The sequence below is a fragment of the Schistocerca piceifrons genome, chromosome 8 (assembly GCF_021461385.2).
Source record: "Schistocerca piceifrons isolate TAMUIC-IGC-003096 chromosome 8, iqSchPice1.1, whole genome shotgun sequence".
NCBI classification, from domain to species: Eukaryota; Metazoa; Arthropoda; class Insecta; order Orthoptera; family Acrididae; genus Schistocerca; species Schistocerca piceifrons.
The window spans coordinates 350,904,978-350,925,048 of NC_060145.1; positions in this window are offsets into that span (position 1 = coordinate 350,904,978).

Genomic DNA, 20,071 nt, shown 5'->3' on the forward strand with positions numbered 1-20,071 from the left:
CCCATGGGTAACCTTGCTTCTCCCATGCGTATAACATGACCCCACCATCTAAGCCTGTTCGCCCTGACTGCTACATCTATAGAGTTCATTCCCAGTTTTTCTCTGATTTCCTCATTGTGGACACCCTCCTGCCATTGTTCCCATCTACTAGTACCTGCAATCATCCTAGCTACTTTCATATCCGTAACCTCAACCTTGTTGATAAGGTAACCTGAATCCACCCAGCTTTCGCTCCCATGCAACAAAGTTGGTCGAAAGATTGAACGGTGCACAGATAACTTAGTCTTGGTACTGACTTCCTTCTTGCAGAAGAGAGTAAATCGTAGCTGAGCGCTCACTGCATTAGCTTCGCTACACCTCGCTTCCAGTTGTTCCACTATGTTGCCATCCTGTGAGAATATGCATCCTAAGTACTTGAAACCGTCCACCTGTTCTAACTTTGTTCCTCCTATTTGGCACTCCATCCGTTTATATTTCTTTCCCACTGACATTACTTTCGTTTTGGATATGCTAATCTTCATACCATAGTCCTTACATTTCTGATCTAGCTCTGAAATATTACTTTGCAAACTTTCAATCGAATCTGCCATCACAACTAAGTCATCCGCATATGCGAGACTGCTTATTTTGTGTTCACATATCTTAATCTCACCCCGCCAGTCTATTGTTTTCAACATATGATCCATAAATAATATGAACAACAGTGGAGATAGGTTGCAGCCTTGTCTTACCCCTGAAACTACACTGAACCATGAACTCAATTTACGTCAACTCTAACTGCTGCCTGACTATCCATGTAAAGACCTTTAATTGCTTGCAAAAGTTTGCCTCCTATTCCATAATCTCGTAGAACAGACAATAACTTCCTCCTCGGAACCCGGTCATATGCCTTTTCTAGATCTATAAAGCATAGATACAATTCCCTGTTCCACTCATAACACTTCTCCATTATTTGCCGTAAGCTAAAGATATGGTCCTGACAACGTCTAAGAGGCCTAAACCCACACTGATTTTCATCTAATTGGTCCTCAACTAATACTCGCACTTTCCTTTCAACAATACCTGAGAAGATTTTACCCACAACGCTGACTGAAGAGATACCTCTGTAGTTGTTACAGTCTTTTCTGTTTCCATGTTTAAAGATTGGTGTGATTACTGCTTTTGTCCAGTCTGATGGAACCTGTCCCAACTCCCAGGACATTTCAATTATCATGTGTAGCCATTTAAGACCTGACATTACACTATATTTGATGAGTTCCGACTTAATTTCATCCCCCCAGCTGCTTTATTGCACTGCAATCTATTGACCATTTTCTCCACTTCCTCAAATGTGATGCTATTTCCATCGTCATTCCTATCCCATTCTACCTCGAAATGTGAAACATTACTGATCGAATTTTCACCTACATTGAGCAACTCTTCAAAATATTCCCTCCATCTGCCCAAGGCATCCACAGGATTCACCAGCAGTTTTCCTGACCTGTCCAAAATACTTGTCATTTCCTTCTTACCTTCCTTTCGAAGACTGCTAATTACACTCCAGAATGGTTTTCCAGCAGCTTGTCCCATAGTCTCCAACCTGTTTCCAAAGTCTTCCCAAGATTTCTTCTTGGATGCTGCAATTATCTGTTTGGCTTTGTTTCTTTCTTCAACATAACTTTCTCTGTCTACCTGAGTTCTAGTATGTAGCCATTTTTGATACGCACCAAGCTGTTTGCTTCATCCTACCTTTACACACTACTGTTCCAAGACATTCTTTAGCCACTTCTAGTACTGTGTCCCTGTACCCTGTCCATTCCTTTTCCAATGACTGTACTTGACTACATTCAACTAAGTGGTACCTTTCTGAGATCGCTGTTATGTACTTGTGCCTGATTTCCTTATCCTGAAGTTTCTCCACTATTATCCTTCTACATATGGACCTGACCTGCTGCGCTTTCGGCCTCACAACCCCAATTTCACTGCAGATTAAATAATGATCAGTGTCATCAAAGAATTCCCTGAATACACGTGTGTCCCTCACAGCCTTCCTGAATTCCTGATGTGTTATTATATAATCGATGACACATCTGGTTCCCCTGCCTTCCCAAGTATACCGGTGAATGTTCTTATGTTTAAAAAATGTGATTACAAAGCCCATACTGGCACAGAAATCCAAGAGTTGTTTCCCCTTCCTGTTGGCCTTTATATCCTCTCCAAATCTACCCATAACCTTTTTATACCCTTCTGTTCGATTTCCAATCCTGGCGTTGAACCCCCCCCCCCCCCCCTGAACAGAACACTGTCCTTGTCCTTTACTCTAACAACTACATCACTGAGTGCCTCATAAAAACTATCCATCTTATCTTGATCAGTCCCTTCACAATGCGAATATACTGACACAATCCTAATTTTCTTGCTAGACACTGTCAAATCTATCCACATCAGTCGTTCGTTTACATACCTTATTGCAACTACGCTGGGTTCCATTTCTTTCCTGATGTAGAGCCCTACACCCCATTGTGCTATTCCTGCTTTGACTTCTGACAGGTAGACCTTGTATTCTCCCACTTCCTCTTGTTTCTCACCCCTTACCCGAATGTCACTAACAGCTAAAACGTCCAGCCCCATCTTACTTGCAGCCTCTGCCAGCTCCACCTTCTACTCAGAGTAGCCCCCATTGATATTAATAGCTCCCCATCTCATTACCATTTGTTTGCCAAGTCGTATCTTAGGAGTCCCTGGTTTGTCAGTTAGAGGTGGGACTGCGTCACCTCCAAAGGTCCGAGGCATTTTGCTCTGATTGTTGCCAGCATCATATTTAAAGTACCAGGGAAGAAGGTTGCTAGCCTTACTTGCCCCGAGTCCCATTGGGTATTACCCCTAACGGTTGAGGGACTAACCGGTGGATTTGGTAGTCTTTGCCGTATGAGCACAAAGGTGGCCACGCCTCAGAATATGTCCGAGATGCCCAGCCTTATTCCAAACTAACTGGTATCCCGACTGTCGGGACCACTTACTTGGCCACTCATACGTTGCCCGTGGTTTATGAACTAGGATATGATTACAGGAACCCACACCATGAACCACACTCCTTTTCAAATGTCGAACAATTTACCATTTATTCGAACGGGCATCTTTAAGCCCAGCTAGGTGTCCTCTCTCCGATGGTGACATCTGCGTATATTCTTCACGCGCGAGTTTGCGAGGCATAGTTCCTGTCCAACTGAGTACACGGAATGAAATTTGCAAAGGCTTTATGCCCTGGTATCGACATGTCCTTGCAAGCTGCGAGATGAACCTGCGTTGCAATGTCACATACTTATCCATCGGGAACCAAAATCTAAAATTCAGAATTTTCCGTCGATATCTCTATCGATTTCTGACAAATCTGCACAATTCCTCCGCACTAAGTCGTTTATTATTGCCTTAGAGTGTATGTAAAGAAGGCTCCATGAAAAAAAGAAAGAAAAGCTGAATAGATGGAGAGAGTGACTGAGTCCACTGCATAATGTTGCGAACTGAATGATAAGAATGCGGTTTTGTAACAAGCTGCAAGCTCAACGAATCCACAGAGACACAGAAATATCCTGCCACTGCATGCGTGTGTACATGCTCGCCTTCCCGATTCATAGCAAATTTAGCACGCGAAATTCATCAAAATTAGGCCGTGGGTTCCGAACGTCACACGACTGGATAGCCTGCGACATCTTTAGAATGAGTGAACAGCAGCTAAAACTGAAACTTTCTCACCAATAACTGCAAACATCCCGCGCCATATCTGACATCCATCCGCAGTCAGCTCCTCGAACAAGACCCCTCTCTCCGAAGCTTGCCACAAGCATGCACCCTTAGCAACGTACTGATTGAGGCAAAGGTCTCAGAAGCTTGCAGAAGTAACAACGCTCCACAGCCTCTCAAAGAGGGTGGATACAGAGAGATCTTTTTAAGGTGTCTGCAAAAAAATGCCGGCGTTTGTGGCCGAGCGGTTCTAGGCGCTTCAGTCTGGAACCGCGCGACCGCTACGGTAGCAGGTTCGAATCCTACCTCGGGCATTGATGTGTGTGATGTCCTTAGGTTAGTTAGGTTTAAGTAGTTCTATGTTCTAGGGGACCGTTGACCTCAGATGTTAAGTACCATAGTGCTCAGAGCTATTTGCAAAAAAAATTGTGAGCTACTGAATAATGCTTAGTTATAAACTGAATGTGACCTTTTAACAGACAACTGTCAATCTCGAATGGGCGGTGGAGTCGTTTGAGACGGAGCACACTCCAGTCAATGGAGGAGGGAGAAAAAGCCGCCGTGTCCTTATCAAATTAACCATTGTAGCATTTGCCTTACGGAATATAGGTAAACAATGGGAAACGTAACTCTTGGATGAATAAGTGTTTGGATTCGTACAAATTCGTGGCGAGAATTTACAAGCCCTAACTTTAAAATAAATAAATGCAGACTGTTGGTATTAAAAAAATTATCGAATTTGGAAAGGACTAGTGACATAAAATGAGCAAAAAAGCGTTTATTACGCTACAGTTACCTTCTCTCTACTATAATATTAAATACAGTATTATATACTGCGATTTATTTCTCCTGAGATTCAATACCCCTTTCTCCACACCAGATCGCCACACCACAAGAGTTAGCCATTAATAGTAACTCTCTTCATAAATAATTTCTCTCTGTTCTTTGCATATAACATTTTATTCACTCGCACAATTTTGGATCACTGTGTTTTATCTTGTCAGGTGCGAAATTTTGTGATGAACAGTAGTGTTCATAATAATAGGCGATGTACAATCTGCACTACAATTTTTTCTGATTTTTAGAGTGATAGCCATACTCGTAGTGTTGTTGAACATTTTTTATTTGTGGGGGGAGGGGGGGGGGCATAAGCCTCCTGATTGGTTTGATGCCTCGCACCACGAATTCTTCTTCTATGCCTACCTCACCATCTCAGAGTACCACTTGTAACCTACGTCCTCAATTATTTGTTGGATGTATACCAGTCTATGTCTTCCTCTACAGTTTCTGCCTTCTAATGCTGCCTCCGGTCCAATGGAAGTCATTCCTATAATTCTGTCCCTTCGTCTTGTCACTGTTTCCCACACATTACCTTCCTCTCCGATTCTGCGCAGAACATCCTCATTTCTTACTTATCACACCACTTAATTTTCAGTATTCATCTGAAGCACCACACTGAAAATGCTTGGAATCTCTTCTGTTCCGGTTTTACCTCAATCCACGTTTCACTAACGTACAATGGTGTGCTCCTAATGTACTTTCTCAGAAATTTCTTCCTCAAATAAGGCCTATTTATTCGCTTATATTGGTGTCAGGATGGCAGAAATCCTTAAACTTTGTGACTATCAATCCTGATGTAAAGTTTCTAGCTGTTCTCATTTTTGCTACTTCTCATTACTTTCGTCTTTCATCGATTGAATCTCAGTCCATATTCTATACTCCTAATACTTTATCATTCCGTTCAACACATCATGTAATTCTTCTTCACTTGCACTCAGGTCAGCAGTTTCGTCAGCGAATCGTTCATTAATATCATTTGACCTAGAATTTTAATTCCACTTCTGAACCTTTCTTTTGATTTCCATCATTACTTCCTCAATGTAAAGATTGAACACTAGGGGGGAAAGGCCAAATTCCTTGTCATACGCCCTTTTTAATGAGAACATTTAGTTCTTAGCCGTACGCTCTTATTATTCCCTCTTGGTTCTTGTACATATTGTATAATACCCGTCTCTCCCTACTCTCCGTACATCTTACCAATGTTTTTGTTAGAATTTCGAACGTCTTGCACCATTGTGCATAGTCAGACACTTTTTCCATGCCGACAAATCCTAAGAACATGTCTTGAATTTTTAGTGTTGCTTCCATTATCAGCCACAACGTCATAATTGCCTCCCTGGTGGCTTTACCTTTGTTGAAACCAAACTGATCATCATCTACCACGTCTTCAATTTTCTTTTCCGTTCTTCTTATATTGTTCTTGTCAACAACTTGGATGCATGAGCTGTTCAGTTGATTGTGCGATAATTCTTGCACTTGTCAGCTCTTGAAGTCATCGGAATTGTATAGATGATATTGTTGTGACTTGGCAAGACAGCCAAGCCACTATGAGATAGCCGAAAAGCACGCGTTTAAGCTCACGCAGGCTGGCGTGAGGTCTGGAACAGTTAAAGGAGTTGAGTGTAGTAAAAAAAGTACGGAGCTTCTGGAATACTTAACTTTAATCCATAATTGGTGAACATCGGTCTGACGGTACATGCATCACAAGATAAGTAGCAAATGATAATGGCGCCTTGCTAGGTCGTAGCAAATGACGTAGCTGAAGGCTTTGCTAACTATCGTCTCGGCAAATGAGAGCGTAATTTGTCAGTGAACCATCGCTAGCAAAGTCGGCTGTACAACTGGGGCGAGTGCTAGGAAGTCTTTCTAGACCTGCCGTGTGGTGGCGCTCGGTCTGCAATCACTGATAGTGGCGACACGCGGGTCCGACGTATACTACCGGACCGCGGCCGATTAAAAGGCTACCACCTAGCAAATGTGGTGTCTGGCGGTGACACCACAGATATGTTTACGAAAGTCAGGTGGTATGTCGCCAGACATACATTCTACACACCAAGGAGAATAGCCGTTATTTTGCCACTTCTTCCAACGATTTTAGAAATTCTTATGGAACACATCAGATGACTTCGGAACTGCGAATAATGACTACCATCAGCTGTAGAATGAATTGCCAATGATTTTAGAAATTCTTATGGAACACACCAGATGACTTTGGAACTGCGAATAATGACTACCATCAGCTGTAGACTGGATTGACGACAGTGGAAATTTGTGCTGGACCGAGACTTGAAGTTGGATTTCCCGTTTATCGCGAGCCATCGTCTTACCATTTGGTTATCCGAGCACGGCTCACGGTCATGGCTTCCTTGCAGTTACCTTCTTTGTACCTATGTTTTCCTTTCCAGCTTCTGTGATTGCCCATTTCAGAGTTGTTCATTCCTCTTAATCTGTACTGCCTACTGAGCTATTCGTTTTTACTGTGTCTATAGCCTTAGAGAACTTCAGGCATATCTCGTCATTCCGTAAGACTTACGTATCCCACTTCTTTGCGTATTGATTCTTCCTTACTAATCTCGTGAACTTCAGCGCACTCGATCGATATTAAAATGTGATCTGAGTCTATGTCTGCTTTAAAATTCAATGTCTGATTTCGGAATCTCTGTCTGACTTTGATATAGTCTAATTGAAATCTTCGCATAGTTCCCGGGGCGCTTCCAAATATGCCTCCTCCTCTTGCTATTCCTGAACCAAGTATTCGCTATTACTATCTGAAATTTGGTACAGGACTCAATTAGTCTTCCTTATTCCTTGTCCCAAGCCAATATTCAACTGCAACCTTTTATTCTGCCCCATCCTCTACAACTGCGTTCTATTCCCCCATGACTGTTATATTTTCTTCTAACTTTGTGTACTGTATTACCGTCTCAATGTCCACATATATTTTCTCTATCTCTTCATCTCCGGCTTCCGCCGCCGGCATGTACACCTGAACTATCGTCGTCGATGTTGGTTTGGTTCAAGTGGCTCTCAGCACTATGAGACTCAACTGCTGAGGTCATAAGTCCCCTAGAACTTAGAACTACTTAAACCTAACTAACCTAAGGACAACACACACATCCATGCCCGAGGCAGGATTCGAACCTGCGACCGTAGCGGTCACGCGGTTCCAGACTGTAGCGCCAGAACCGCTCGGCCACAGCAGCCGGCCGATGTTGGTTTGCTGTAGGTTTTGATAAGAATACCGGTATCACTGAACTGTTCACACTAAAACATATTCTGCTGTACCTTCTTATTTATAAGTAATCCTACTCCCGTTATTCTATTTTCTGCTGCTCTATCATCTGACCAAAAATCCTTGTCTTCGTTCCATTTCACTTCACTGACCCAGCTATATCTAGATTGATCCTTTGCATTCCTCTTTTCAGATTTCTAACTTCCCTTCAAAGTTGAAACTTCTGACATCCCCCTCCCCCACTCGTACAAGTTTATTTAATGTTTTCTCGTGGTCACCTCGTCTTGGCAACCCCATCCAGAAGATCCGAATGGGGGAGTATTCGGGAATCTTCTGCCAATGGAGAGATCATCATGACACGTTGTCAGTTACAGGCCACATGTCCTGCAAATACACGTTATACGTCTTTAACGCAGTGGCTTCCATTGCCTTATGACAGTAACACCGCTGATAAATGTTGAGTCTTCCGCCTTTAGGGGCAGTTTTCGACTCCAGGGACAAGAGAGAGTCCTGAACTCTGTCTGCTCCTCCGGTCTATTTGACAAGGCCGTTGGCAGAATGGAGGGTGACTTCTTATGCCGGAAGTCTTCGCCGCCAATCAAAATTTAGGCTGTGACGGGTTTCGAGCCCGGGAGTGAGGACGTGTAGATTAGTAATCAAAGACGCTACTCAAAGACGCAACCCACCCCTCGTTTCCTTTATTTTGACAGAGGGCAGCTAACTCTCTGACGGTACACTTTCTTTTTGCGGACGCTAACCTTTTTTTTTATTCTTATTTTATAGGTTCTCAGTGATTGCTCTTAGGAAAATATCTTTCTTTAATTATCTTTTTCTTTTTTCGAAATTTTTATTTACTTGTTTCTGTATTTTCGGTTCGTTAGGGCCACAGTTAGCTACAGATTGGAGGAGACAAGGTGGGGAGCAGTCGAATCCTGACGTCTGGGCACGATGCCTTTCCCCTTACAGCCGGCGTGCTGCACCCTCACGCTGTTCATACCAATTTTACTTTTTTATTTATTTAATTTTTTCTGCACATACATACAGAGGAAAACAAATTAAAGCTAGTCCACCCATCTGAAACCCCGTAAATGCCACGCAAAGTGATACAGGATGGCAGGCGGCCGAGTACAAGGTGTAGGCACGTCATGTTTCAATCCGAATCGGGCGGGCACCCTCCACGCCTGGAACATGAGCCGTGGTGGAAACGCTGGTTAAATAAGCGCGATATCTGGAACTGCGCGGAACCGCTGCATGTGCAGCCTGCAAGTATTGCCAAAAATCAAGGCGCGAGTGAGGAGAATCACCGTATACATAAATTCCAGCCCTTTATCCAAAGAACCACCCGATACTTTATTGCAGGAAAATATTCCACCTCTGGGTAAAGGAAGGCCTCGGGGTCAAATATATGCGGCGACACGCGTAGAATGCCCGCGATCATTTGTCGACCCAACAATCAGACATCAACAATGGCTACACAGTTGAATCGGTGATGAGCATCGTCGACATTACGACAGGCAGCACAGACTGGAGAGTCCGGTAGTCCTATGGTACGGAGCCGCTGATTAGCTGGATACTTCCCACCGGTCGCATAAATCCAATTAGATCAGATATGTGTCGGAAAGAAGCTGTGATGAACTTGCCGCCAAGTCACAGTCCACCCCGCAGCAATGGGAACTTGCGGAACACGATCTACAACGTTACTGGCGACACGACGCCATAAAAGGACGTATAAATTCTTCGTCCGCGGCAGATGCGCTCGCAGGAGTTCTGAGCGAGCATAACTTAGTGCCATAATGAAGGCCACGATGTGTGCAAACGCAGGCCTGATGCTACCGTCCGGGACCGGCGGGGAAAGGGGCATTGCCACAAGAATGGCAAGTAAATGGTGCCCAATGAAGGCCTCGACACTGCGTTGTTGTTTGTGCACCGTGACCATGCACAGTGTCGCCGCACGATAGCGGACATTTGTAAGACCAAGCCCTCCTGCACGGGGCGAGTGAGTGTGTCACAGCGTACTTTGAGGGTGGACTCAGAAATTGCCTGAATGCCGCTTGAATACAACGTCCTATCGTAATCGGCAGCGGTGGTATCTGCGCGGTATGAAACATTTTTGATGATACATAGGCATTCAGGTAGACAACAAGCTGCAAAGGAACGAGGCGGTGTTGGGAGCTGTTACTGATCATCATACGGGTCTCAAAACTTGGCGAAAGTTGAGTGCCGCTGTACGGCTTGTTGACGACATAAAAGTGATCACAAGATAGCGGAAAACTTGGACACAGGGCAGGGGCGCCAGATCTTCCGGGGGTAATCCGCGACCAATAGACAGCGACGTGGATATGCGCACATTCATTACACTTCCAGCCGCTCTCCCTTCAGCGGTGATGGTATCGATCCCGAGAACGAACCACCACTATCTTGGCCACAACAATGCGTTCACTATGCTGTTTTTAGTAGCTTACCCGCACTCCTATTTCCCTACTCACTATTAAACCTACTCCTGCATTACCCCTATTTGATTTTTTATTTATAACCTTCATTCACCTGACCAGACGTCTTGTTCCTCCTGCCACCGAACTTCACTAATTCCCACTATATCTAACTTTAACCTATCCATTTCCCTTTTTAAATTTTCTAATCTACCTGCCCGGTTAAGGGATCTGACATTCCACGCTCCGATCCGTAGAACGCCAGTTATCTTTCTCCTGATAGCGACGACCTCTTTAGTAGTCCCCGTCCGGAGACCCGAATGGGGGATTATTTTACCTCCGGAATATTTTACCCAAGAGGACGCCATCATCATTTAACCATACAGTAAAGCTGCATGCCCTCGGGAAAAATTACGGCTGTAGTTTCCCCTTGCTTTGAGCCGTTCACAGTACCAGCACAGCAAGGCCGTTTTGGTTAGTGTTACAAGTCCAGATCAGTCAATCATCCAGACTGTTGCCCCTGCAACTACTGAAAAGGCTCCTGCCCCTCTTCAGGAACCACACGTTTGTCTGGCCTCTCAAAAGATACCCCTTCGTTGTGGTTACACCTACGGTACGGCTATCTGCATCGCTGAGGCACGCAAGTCTCCCCACGAGCGGCAAGGTCCAAGGTTCATGGGAGGGAATGTATCTTACCTAATTATTATGTTTATGAAACTAAACCTACGTTCATCTGAATTTTGGCATTAAGCGATAAACTTACCTTGAAATGAGTACTCCGTTCTTGCCTTTGCAGTATTTCAGACTTCCCAATAAAGACTGCAGTCAGCAGTGGAGAGACAGCTCGTTTGCTAACGGGTTGAAAAGGCCCTTTTGCACATCACACGTGTAGGATTACAAAATTGGCTAAATAGAATAATTAATTTTGCTTGGAAGATTAACATTTTTTCCAAATAACGTCGGTTGTAATTCCAAGAATTGTACAGAACATCTACCAAAATAAAAGACGTTTAAGACATTTTATTGATAAAATGTCAAGTTGCCGGGTCTAAAAGACCCATGTTCAGCATCCACAGGTTACCTATTTGTGGCCATACAGGGAATGAAGCAGCCACTATCCAAAATGCGAGTCCATTGGTTTAGGGTTGCGTCATCTCACTCTGTTCCACCTCGAGATAATCTTTTGTGAGAAGTGCAAAGAAACGCATAACTTTAGTGCAGTGAAGTCATTGAGCTAAGGGTAATGAGGTGTTGGAATTGTAAGAGGGACGTACGGATTGCCTCCATTGTTAATATGTACTCTAATGTCTAGCACAGTGTTTCAGCTGCAAGACGACTGCCCGTATATATGCAGCTCAGTAAGTGGAGATATACACTCATAACTTCCGGTGGGTGGTCGATATTGCAAATCATTCACTGCACCTAAAATAATGATATTTTAATCCGTATGATACACATTCTTCCGAAGCATCTCCACTAATGAAATTGGTATTTCCGGGAAAGGTGAGATCTGATAAATTTGAGGCGACTACGTTGCTTCAGAGAAATTAATTTAGAAATTTTTTCTTGGTATTACCAGTTGAAAATGATGGAATGAACAGTGCTAACACGTGCACTTCACCATACTTTCTTTCGATCAACCGATAATCGGTTTTCTTGCCAACGAGGTCGTCAGATCGACGTGATCTGCGAAAAGGCTGCTATTGAGTATTTCCTTAAGTCAAAACAAAACTTACGACTTACCGAGACAGCGCAGTGATTAATGTGTTGACTCTCAATCAGGACGACGAGAGTTCTTTAGCGGTACCACTGCATTTCCCATAACGCGTACTACCGTGGGTTTATACTTTATGCCCAATACAAAAAAAAAATCCTTAACTGTTGTCAGCTTGACAACATCCTTTTAAAATAGGTATTGATGTATAAGTAGGGCTCTGAACCTGAAAATACGAATCGGAATTTTAGGTCCAATCTGTCCGAAACGGAAACCATAGTGAAAATTAAAAAGTTTTTATTTGCAACAGTTAGCTGCAACTTGCACCTACGTATCTACACAGTCGCCGCTCCGACTGAGATATGTGTCTTCGATTTTATGAAGTTTCCAATAGCCTCGTCATAGAAGGCAGCCGCCTGTGCCTTCTGCCAATTCTCTACGCTGATCTACAGCTTTTTGTCTGTGCCAAAATGATTTTTTGATAGCCAGCGGTTAGTGTGAGTAGAGATGAATATCAGACGGAGCCAACTCGGGGCTGTGTGGTAGATTATTAAACACTTCCCATCGAAAACGCTGCTGGAGCATACTCATTTCCTCTGCAGTGTGCCACCGAGAATTTTCACCAAAAAGGAAATGCACGACACTTGCGTTGTATGGGCTGCATGAAATCAGGCGAAATACCACACTGGCTCCCTACTTGGCAGGAGACACTGTTTATCTAGTCATTTTTACATGCTCACTCACTTTTTCTTTTGGGATGTTGTGAGAAAATTGTCGTCTGACTTGTGTGTTGGATACAATGTGTCGTCTAAACTACATGCTGCAGGAAGGACCTCCCTGAGTGATCTCCTCAGAGCGCCAATCAGACTCCTTTTTTGTTTCAGCTCATCTTCTTGTTTCACAGTGGTGAAGAAGCTCTCAGTCGTGACGTTCCGTAAGGGCAACTTGCCTGACATCTGCTGTCGAGTAAGACAAGTGCCCAGACAGCAGTGTAATAGGGGACGATGGGATTCCCCACTGTATAATATGTTATTCTGTAGCTTCCCAGTGTCACTCCGTACTCCGTAGGTCTGCATATCGCCAGTGCATAGAAAACCGAAAGCTGCTCTATTATAAAGTATAATTCGACCTCCGAATACTTCGTATTTCACGTTCTTTTTGGCCCAGAGTATCATAATATACTCTAACATCTCGTGAATAACGTCGAGGCACGCCCAGAAACTATTTACGTATCTGAATACCGGTGTTACTGGTACTAAATTGCGTTAAAATGTATGTGGGTCAAAAATGACGCACATAGTCCTTCCAGTGTTAAAGGTGAATATATGAGCCATGCTTCAGACATTAATTGCACTGTCAGTCGTTAATAATTTCACTGAGTTTCAACTCACGCGTAAAAACTAGATAAAATTGTAGTTACTTTTGAGAGCCATTGGTGAAAACTACGGACCTGTCGTAGGCACACCTTGGACAGGAGACGCCAAACCTTTGAAATAGCTCACTAGGAGTCCACGTTCGGTCTCTAGGAAGGAGACACGTCCTTTAGTGAGCGGTGTGCCATTTCATGTAAAAACGGATCGAAGTGCTAATGGCTACTTCGGAAAACATTTATGTGTGATCTCTTTGTGAATTTTGAGATCGTGTGAACCATTTTGTTCTAATTTTTTGCGGTTCCTTTGAAATAACAAGTAACTGGAAACTTTTGTGTGAGTGTTGATAGTAGATTGGCTCTCGAGATCATTTTCTTGACTTTATAATTCTATCTAAAACAATCAAAAAATCAAGTTTTACTCCAGTATTCCGCAATTTCATTTTTAACATCACTGAATTTTTTACCTGATGCCACTTCGTTATGCTCTGTTTGCTCAATACTCGTCCATTACTGTGTGAAGCAGAGAAGAAACGAACCGGAACCACGGCTACGAGACATCTTTACAAGATAAGAGCTACGCACGATGCCTCCAGTTGTGCTACGTGAAGTGGGTGCAGACATTACTTGTTGAAACCTATTGTGTTTGTTATTCTTCTCGCACCTATGTGTAGGAACTCACAATGTAGCCTATGAGGGTTCGAATTTGAGTTTGCCGCTAGACTGATAACAGTACAGCATTGAATGCATTCATGATCGCACTTAATGATTACCCTTTGAGGGAAACGATGGGGCCCCTTGAACTTCACAGCGTTATTGTCTGCATCATCACCGACCCCACGATGTTCACTCTTGAGACGCAAAAGCTGCCAGAATTTGGACACATCTGACCAAATGAGTTTTCTCCATTGCTCCACAGCTCAGGTTTAATGTCTTTGGCGCCACGTATTCCTTTACCGGCATTCGTATCACTGGTGAATGATTTTGTAATTCCAGCTCGGCCTGCAGTTCCTTAGGTATGGAGCTCTTGGTGTTGTTTTAGAGCATAAAGGGTTCACGAGTGTGGCGTTCTGTTCTGCAGTCACTTTTGGAGTTGTCGTCGTGTTATTTTTGTCCAAATCCTCTCAAATGACAGCCTGTCACGGTCGCACAACGAAGTCCGCGTTGTCACTTAGAGGATGATGTTTTTCCGGTTTTCCTGTATCCGATGTAAATCTTCGATACGGTGTCTCTTGAAACTTCAAGCACTTCTGCTCCCTTGATTACAAAAGCACTAAAAAACACCGGCGTTCGATTTCGCTTAGCTCCAGCATAACGTACTCCAAACTTCACAGGACAATGTTCTGACCTCAACTGGCACTTACGACCTATTGAGAATATAGCTGAGGTGCCATTCGTCGTCAGATACAAAAGCGCAATCTGCACGCTTGGCTAGCATCTCTGTTTTTATTTGGTCATGCCCCTATAGCATTGTTTTTAGACCCACCTGTGTGTATTGTTATACTGGAAACAGTCAAATGCTGCATTTCCTTACGAAATCTTGGAGTCTTGCTGCATCTGTATTTCTCATGGCTGCGGATCATGATGATACTTGTCTCACAGGACTTAACTGTTAGGTACTCCATGAATTTTTGAACTGGTTATCAAGAATTCTTGTAGACGTCGTTTGATTCCAAACAGTTTTCGTGACGACAGGTTGTCTGCCAAGCAAATCGCTTCTAGCCTCTACAATGGTCTCAAATTGGCGTGGTCGAGTCCAGAAATTTCTTCAGATACGCCGTCGCTATGTGAAGCCACTCACTGATGATTACATTCTGTACATGGACTACATTGCGGGGGTGTCCACTGCTACGTCTCCAGTTCGAGAGAGTTCCACCACTTGAAAATTGTTTGATTCAGTGGGATAGTCGTTGCGCAACAGGCTTTCTGGGTGCTCGTCAAATCATGAATGCATGCGGCCCCGTGCATACGGTTGTAGTATTAGTGGAAGGTGATTGTCGCCAGCCGCGCCGAGTGGCAGCGTGGTTTGGGGCACCATGTCACGGATTGCGCGGCCCCTCCCACCGGAGGTTCGAGTCCTCCCTCGGGCATGGGTGTGTGTGTTGTTCATAGCATATTTAAGTAGTATGTAAGTCTAGGGACAGATGACCTCAGTAGTTTGGTCCCTACGCAAATCACACACATTTGAACATTTGGTACTCTCCACTGCATCGTCAACATGAAGAGCAAAGGGTCAAGCTTGCTCGACATAAATGTTGAAATAAGCATTCTGGTTGACTCTACACAACGCATTTAACCCATCAGCTGGCAGTAGCTGCACTCAACGACTTGAATCATTTAAAAGAGATGAAACTTCGACTGGTTGGAGTAAATTACACAAGTCTAGTCAGCCTATGTACAGTTTCCGTTTTCTGTGGCCTACTGAAAACGTTAAAGTCTATGTACCGCTGTGTGCCCGCAACGAACTCCCCTCTCAAGCTAACCTTTTCATCTCAGAGTAGCATTTGCACACGACATCCTCAATTATCTTTTGCATGTATATCATTCTCTGCCTATAGTTTTTACCCACTACAACTCCCTCTCTTGCAGTATAAATTATTCACTGTGTCTTAACACATGTTGTATCATATAGTCCTTTCATCTTGTCAGTGTTTTCCAACTGTTACTTCCTTCACTGTTTATATGGGAAAATCAGTCTACCTAATTTTCAATACCCTTCTGTACCGTACCTCAAATGCTTCGATTACCATATTTCCTGGTTTTCCACGTCCACGGTTCAATACAATACAATGTGGATCTCCAAAATGGGATATATTTTCTGCGTCTGTCATATATTACTTTGCTTCCAAGGTAACTGAATCCCTTCACTTCGTTTACTTCATGGTGACCTATTTTGATGCTAAGTTTCTCATTAATCTCACTTATGCTACTACTCGCTACTTTCGTTTTCCATTGAGTTGCTTTGAGTCCGTATTCTGTACTCACTGAACTGTTCATTCCATTCAACACGTCCTGTAATTCTTGACATTCACTAAGGATAGCACTGTCATCAGCGCATCTTGTCAGTGATATTGTTACACACCGTTTTGTAGTCCCGCTTATGAAACTTTCTTTTACCTCTGTCATAGCTTCCTCGACTGTAGATTGAACAGTAAGGGCAACGTCCGCATCCCTGCCACACATCCTTTTTAATCCGAGAAATTCGCTCTTAGTCAGTCAGTCTTGTTATTCTTTCTTGCCCTATGTCGTACCTCTACTTTATAATGACACCTTGCGCCATTTTACGTTATCGAATGTTTTTTCTAGTTCGACAAATCATAAGAATGTGTCCTGATTTTTCTTCTTAAGTGTTACGACCATTAGCAACAGGAAAGTCAGACGTGTCTGTCTGTTGCCTTTGCCTTTCCGAAAGCCAAACTGAACGTTCATTAACAAATACCCACGTTCTCTTTTTCATTCCTTTGCGTACTGCTGTCAGGCGATGCTTGAGCTGCTAATCTGAGTGTGCAGTAGTTCTCGTATTTATCTGCCTTATGTATCTGTGGGATGATGTGGATGACATTTTTACGAAGGTCTGTTAGTATGTCTCTAGTCTCCTGGATTCTACGTACTAACTGGGGCAGTCGTTATTTGCCATTTCTTCAGTGATCTGAGAAATTAAAGAGGAATATTGTCCATCCCTTCTGCCTTATTTGATATCAAGTCTTCCCACTGATTCTTCTGTCACGTAATCAGTTGTGTCCTCATTCTCATAGAGGCCTCCGGTGTAGCTTTTCCGTGTAACGACTCCCTGTTCCTTGTTTTGTAGTGGAATTACCATTGCACACAAAATGCCGAGGTTCGTATCTTTTAATTTCTCCAAAGGATGTTTCGTCTTTTCCATAAGCTGTGTCGGTTCTATTTCGATTACTTCAAGTGTTTTTTGTATCCATTTTTCCTTGGCGTTCCTGCGCCGCCTATTTATTTCATTTCAAAGTGACTCATACTGCCTTATTTCTGTTTTTGCCTAGACATTTTTGTAGTTCCCTACATCGTTACTCAGTTGAAGTATGTCATTTGTTACCCAAGATTTCTTCATAATTTCCTTCCTTGTCCCTACTTTTGTCTGTCCAGCCTCCGTGATTAGATCTTTTTAGAGACAGACATTACTCCTCAAGTGAACTGCCTAATGGGAATCATTGTCGCAGTATCTACGACTTTAGAGGCTTTATATATCGCTGCAGTACTTTAGTATCTGACTTCTGTTCATACTGTGCCTTCCGGACCATAACCCCAACCTTCAGTCTAATCTTCATCATTACCAAATTGTGATATGAATCAATTTCTGCACCAGATTGTGCTTTACTATCCATTATTTATTTGCGGTTTGTGTATGACATGATGTAATTTGACGGGAATAATTCTGTGCCGTAACTCCATTACCAAGTATACATCATGCACTTGTGATGTTTCGATATTTTCGCTTTTATTAGCATAAACTTATTGCACAACGTAGTTAGTTTGTCTCCACTCTCATTCCTCCTACCAAACCAGTATTCTCCGGTAAAGCTGTCTTTCCTTACTTCCCCAACTACCGCGTTCCAGTCTCGCCATAATTATTAGACTATGATCTCTGATTAGATACTGAGTTACCTTTCCGATATACTGTTCTCTTTATCTATCTTCTTATCGTATTTAGTGACACTGACATCTATAACTGAATTATTGTTGCTGCATGGTTTGCTGATGAGATAACTATATCACTGGACTGTTCATAGTAACTCATTCTCTGCGTTTCCTTCTTATTCATAAGCAATCCTCCTCTCGTTATACAATTTTGGGGTGCTGCTGATTTTTAGCCTATATTCGTGTAACTAGAAATTCCCATCTTCTTTCCATTTCACTTCACTGACGATCTACACTGATCAGCCAGAACATTATGACCACCTAACTAACCGCCGGTACGTCCGCCTTCGGCACGGATAACAGCGATGAAGGGTCGTGGGATGAAAGCCATGAGGCCTTGGTGGATCACTGGAAGAATTGGCACCACATCTGCACACACAAATCACCTAATTTCCGTAAATTCCGTGGAGGGTTAGATGAGCTCCGACGCCACATTCAATGACGTCCCAGATGTGTTCCATCAGTTTCATATCTGGTGAGTTGGGGGGCCAGCACATCAACTGAAACTCGCCACTGTTTGCCTCGAACCAATACATCAAACTCCTAGTCTTGTAACATGGTGCATTATCTTGTTGAAAAATGCCATTACTGTCGGGAAACATGCTGGCCTTCAGGGACTTTACGTGATCTGCATTCAGTGTAAGATACTTCTTGGCCGTCGTGGTGCCTTGTACGTGCTCCACTGGACCGGTGGATGCCCACATGAATGCTGCCCAGAGAATAATGGAGCCGCTGTCTTCGTCCCTCAGTGCTGATTCGTGCCCTTCTATCGGCAGAATGGAGAAGGTATTGGGATGCACCAGATCATTCAACGCTCTATCACTGCGCCAACATCCAGTGTCGATGGTAACGAGCCCATTTCAGTAGTAGGTGCCGAAGTCGTGGAGTTAACATTGGCATATGCATCGATCGTCGGCTGCGGAGGCCTGTTGTTGGCAGTGTTCGGTGCACTGTGCGTTCAGATGGACTTGTACTGTCCTCAACATTTAAGTCTGGTGTCAGTTTCGTCACAGTTCGCCGCCAATCCCGTTTTATCAATCTGCCAAGCCTACTATCTCCGACGTCTGTAATGATGGGTGGCCGCCCAACTTCACGACCTCTGGACGTGGTTTCACCATGGTTTCCCCACGTGTTGAAGACACTCACCACAGCACTCCTCGAACGCCTGACATGTCGTGCAATTTCCGATATGCTCGTGCCGAGAACCCGGGCCATCACAATCTCAAACTCATATTGATCACGCCCCTTTTCCTTCTACACCCGGACAGCACGCTCACTGATACTACGCGCAACATGCGTGTATCTGGTTAGGAGTCATTCCTGGCCAGGTGACGCTGCTTTCGGACGGACTGGTTTATATCAATAGCAGGCTACTGATCATATTCTTCTGGCTTATCAGTGTATACATCTATTACGTGCTTTTACTTTTTCCTTTTCAGATTTCTAACTTCCCTACAATATTAAAACTTCTGCAGTCCACACTCTGACACGTAGAATGTTACCATAACGTTGAATATTCAACCTGTGGCGCAGTTTATCCATGGGAGTGGACTGTTATTCAGTTTTAACAATAATATGAACCACACGATGCATACAACAGAACAATCCAGATATTTTAGCTCAATTTTGATTGATTTAGGAGCTGTTTTAATAACAGAAGAACTTAGGAAAATAAGCTCTCGTTCCACAGTAATAATAAAGGCTGAAGGGGATAAAAATGTACGGACAAACAGAAAATCTTGAGCTAAAATATAAATATCATGCAGTATAAAACTTTTTCCCACTGAGATTCACTTTACTGAAGCGTAATTCAGTATAAAACAGAGCAAATCGCAGTAGTCAATATTGTGGGACAGGGACATCCAACTATGTCCAACACCTTCAACACATATGGACAGACAACACGGAAACAATACACAACCTACAAAGATAAAATCATCAAACATGAGAAACTGTCAAGCCACATACAAAGGCAACTTGAATGATTAAAAGCTTAGCACTCAAATACTATTCGTAAGACATATCACTGCTTTACAGTTTTTATGCCCCGCATGGCTTCACCATGTTGCATCAAAACATAGTACATTATATGAGGTACAGCC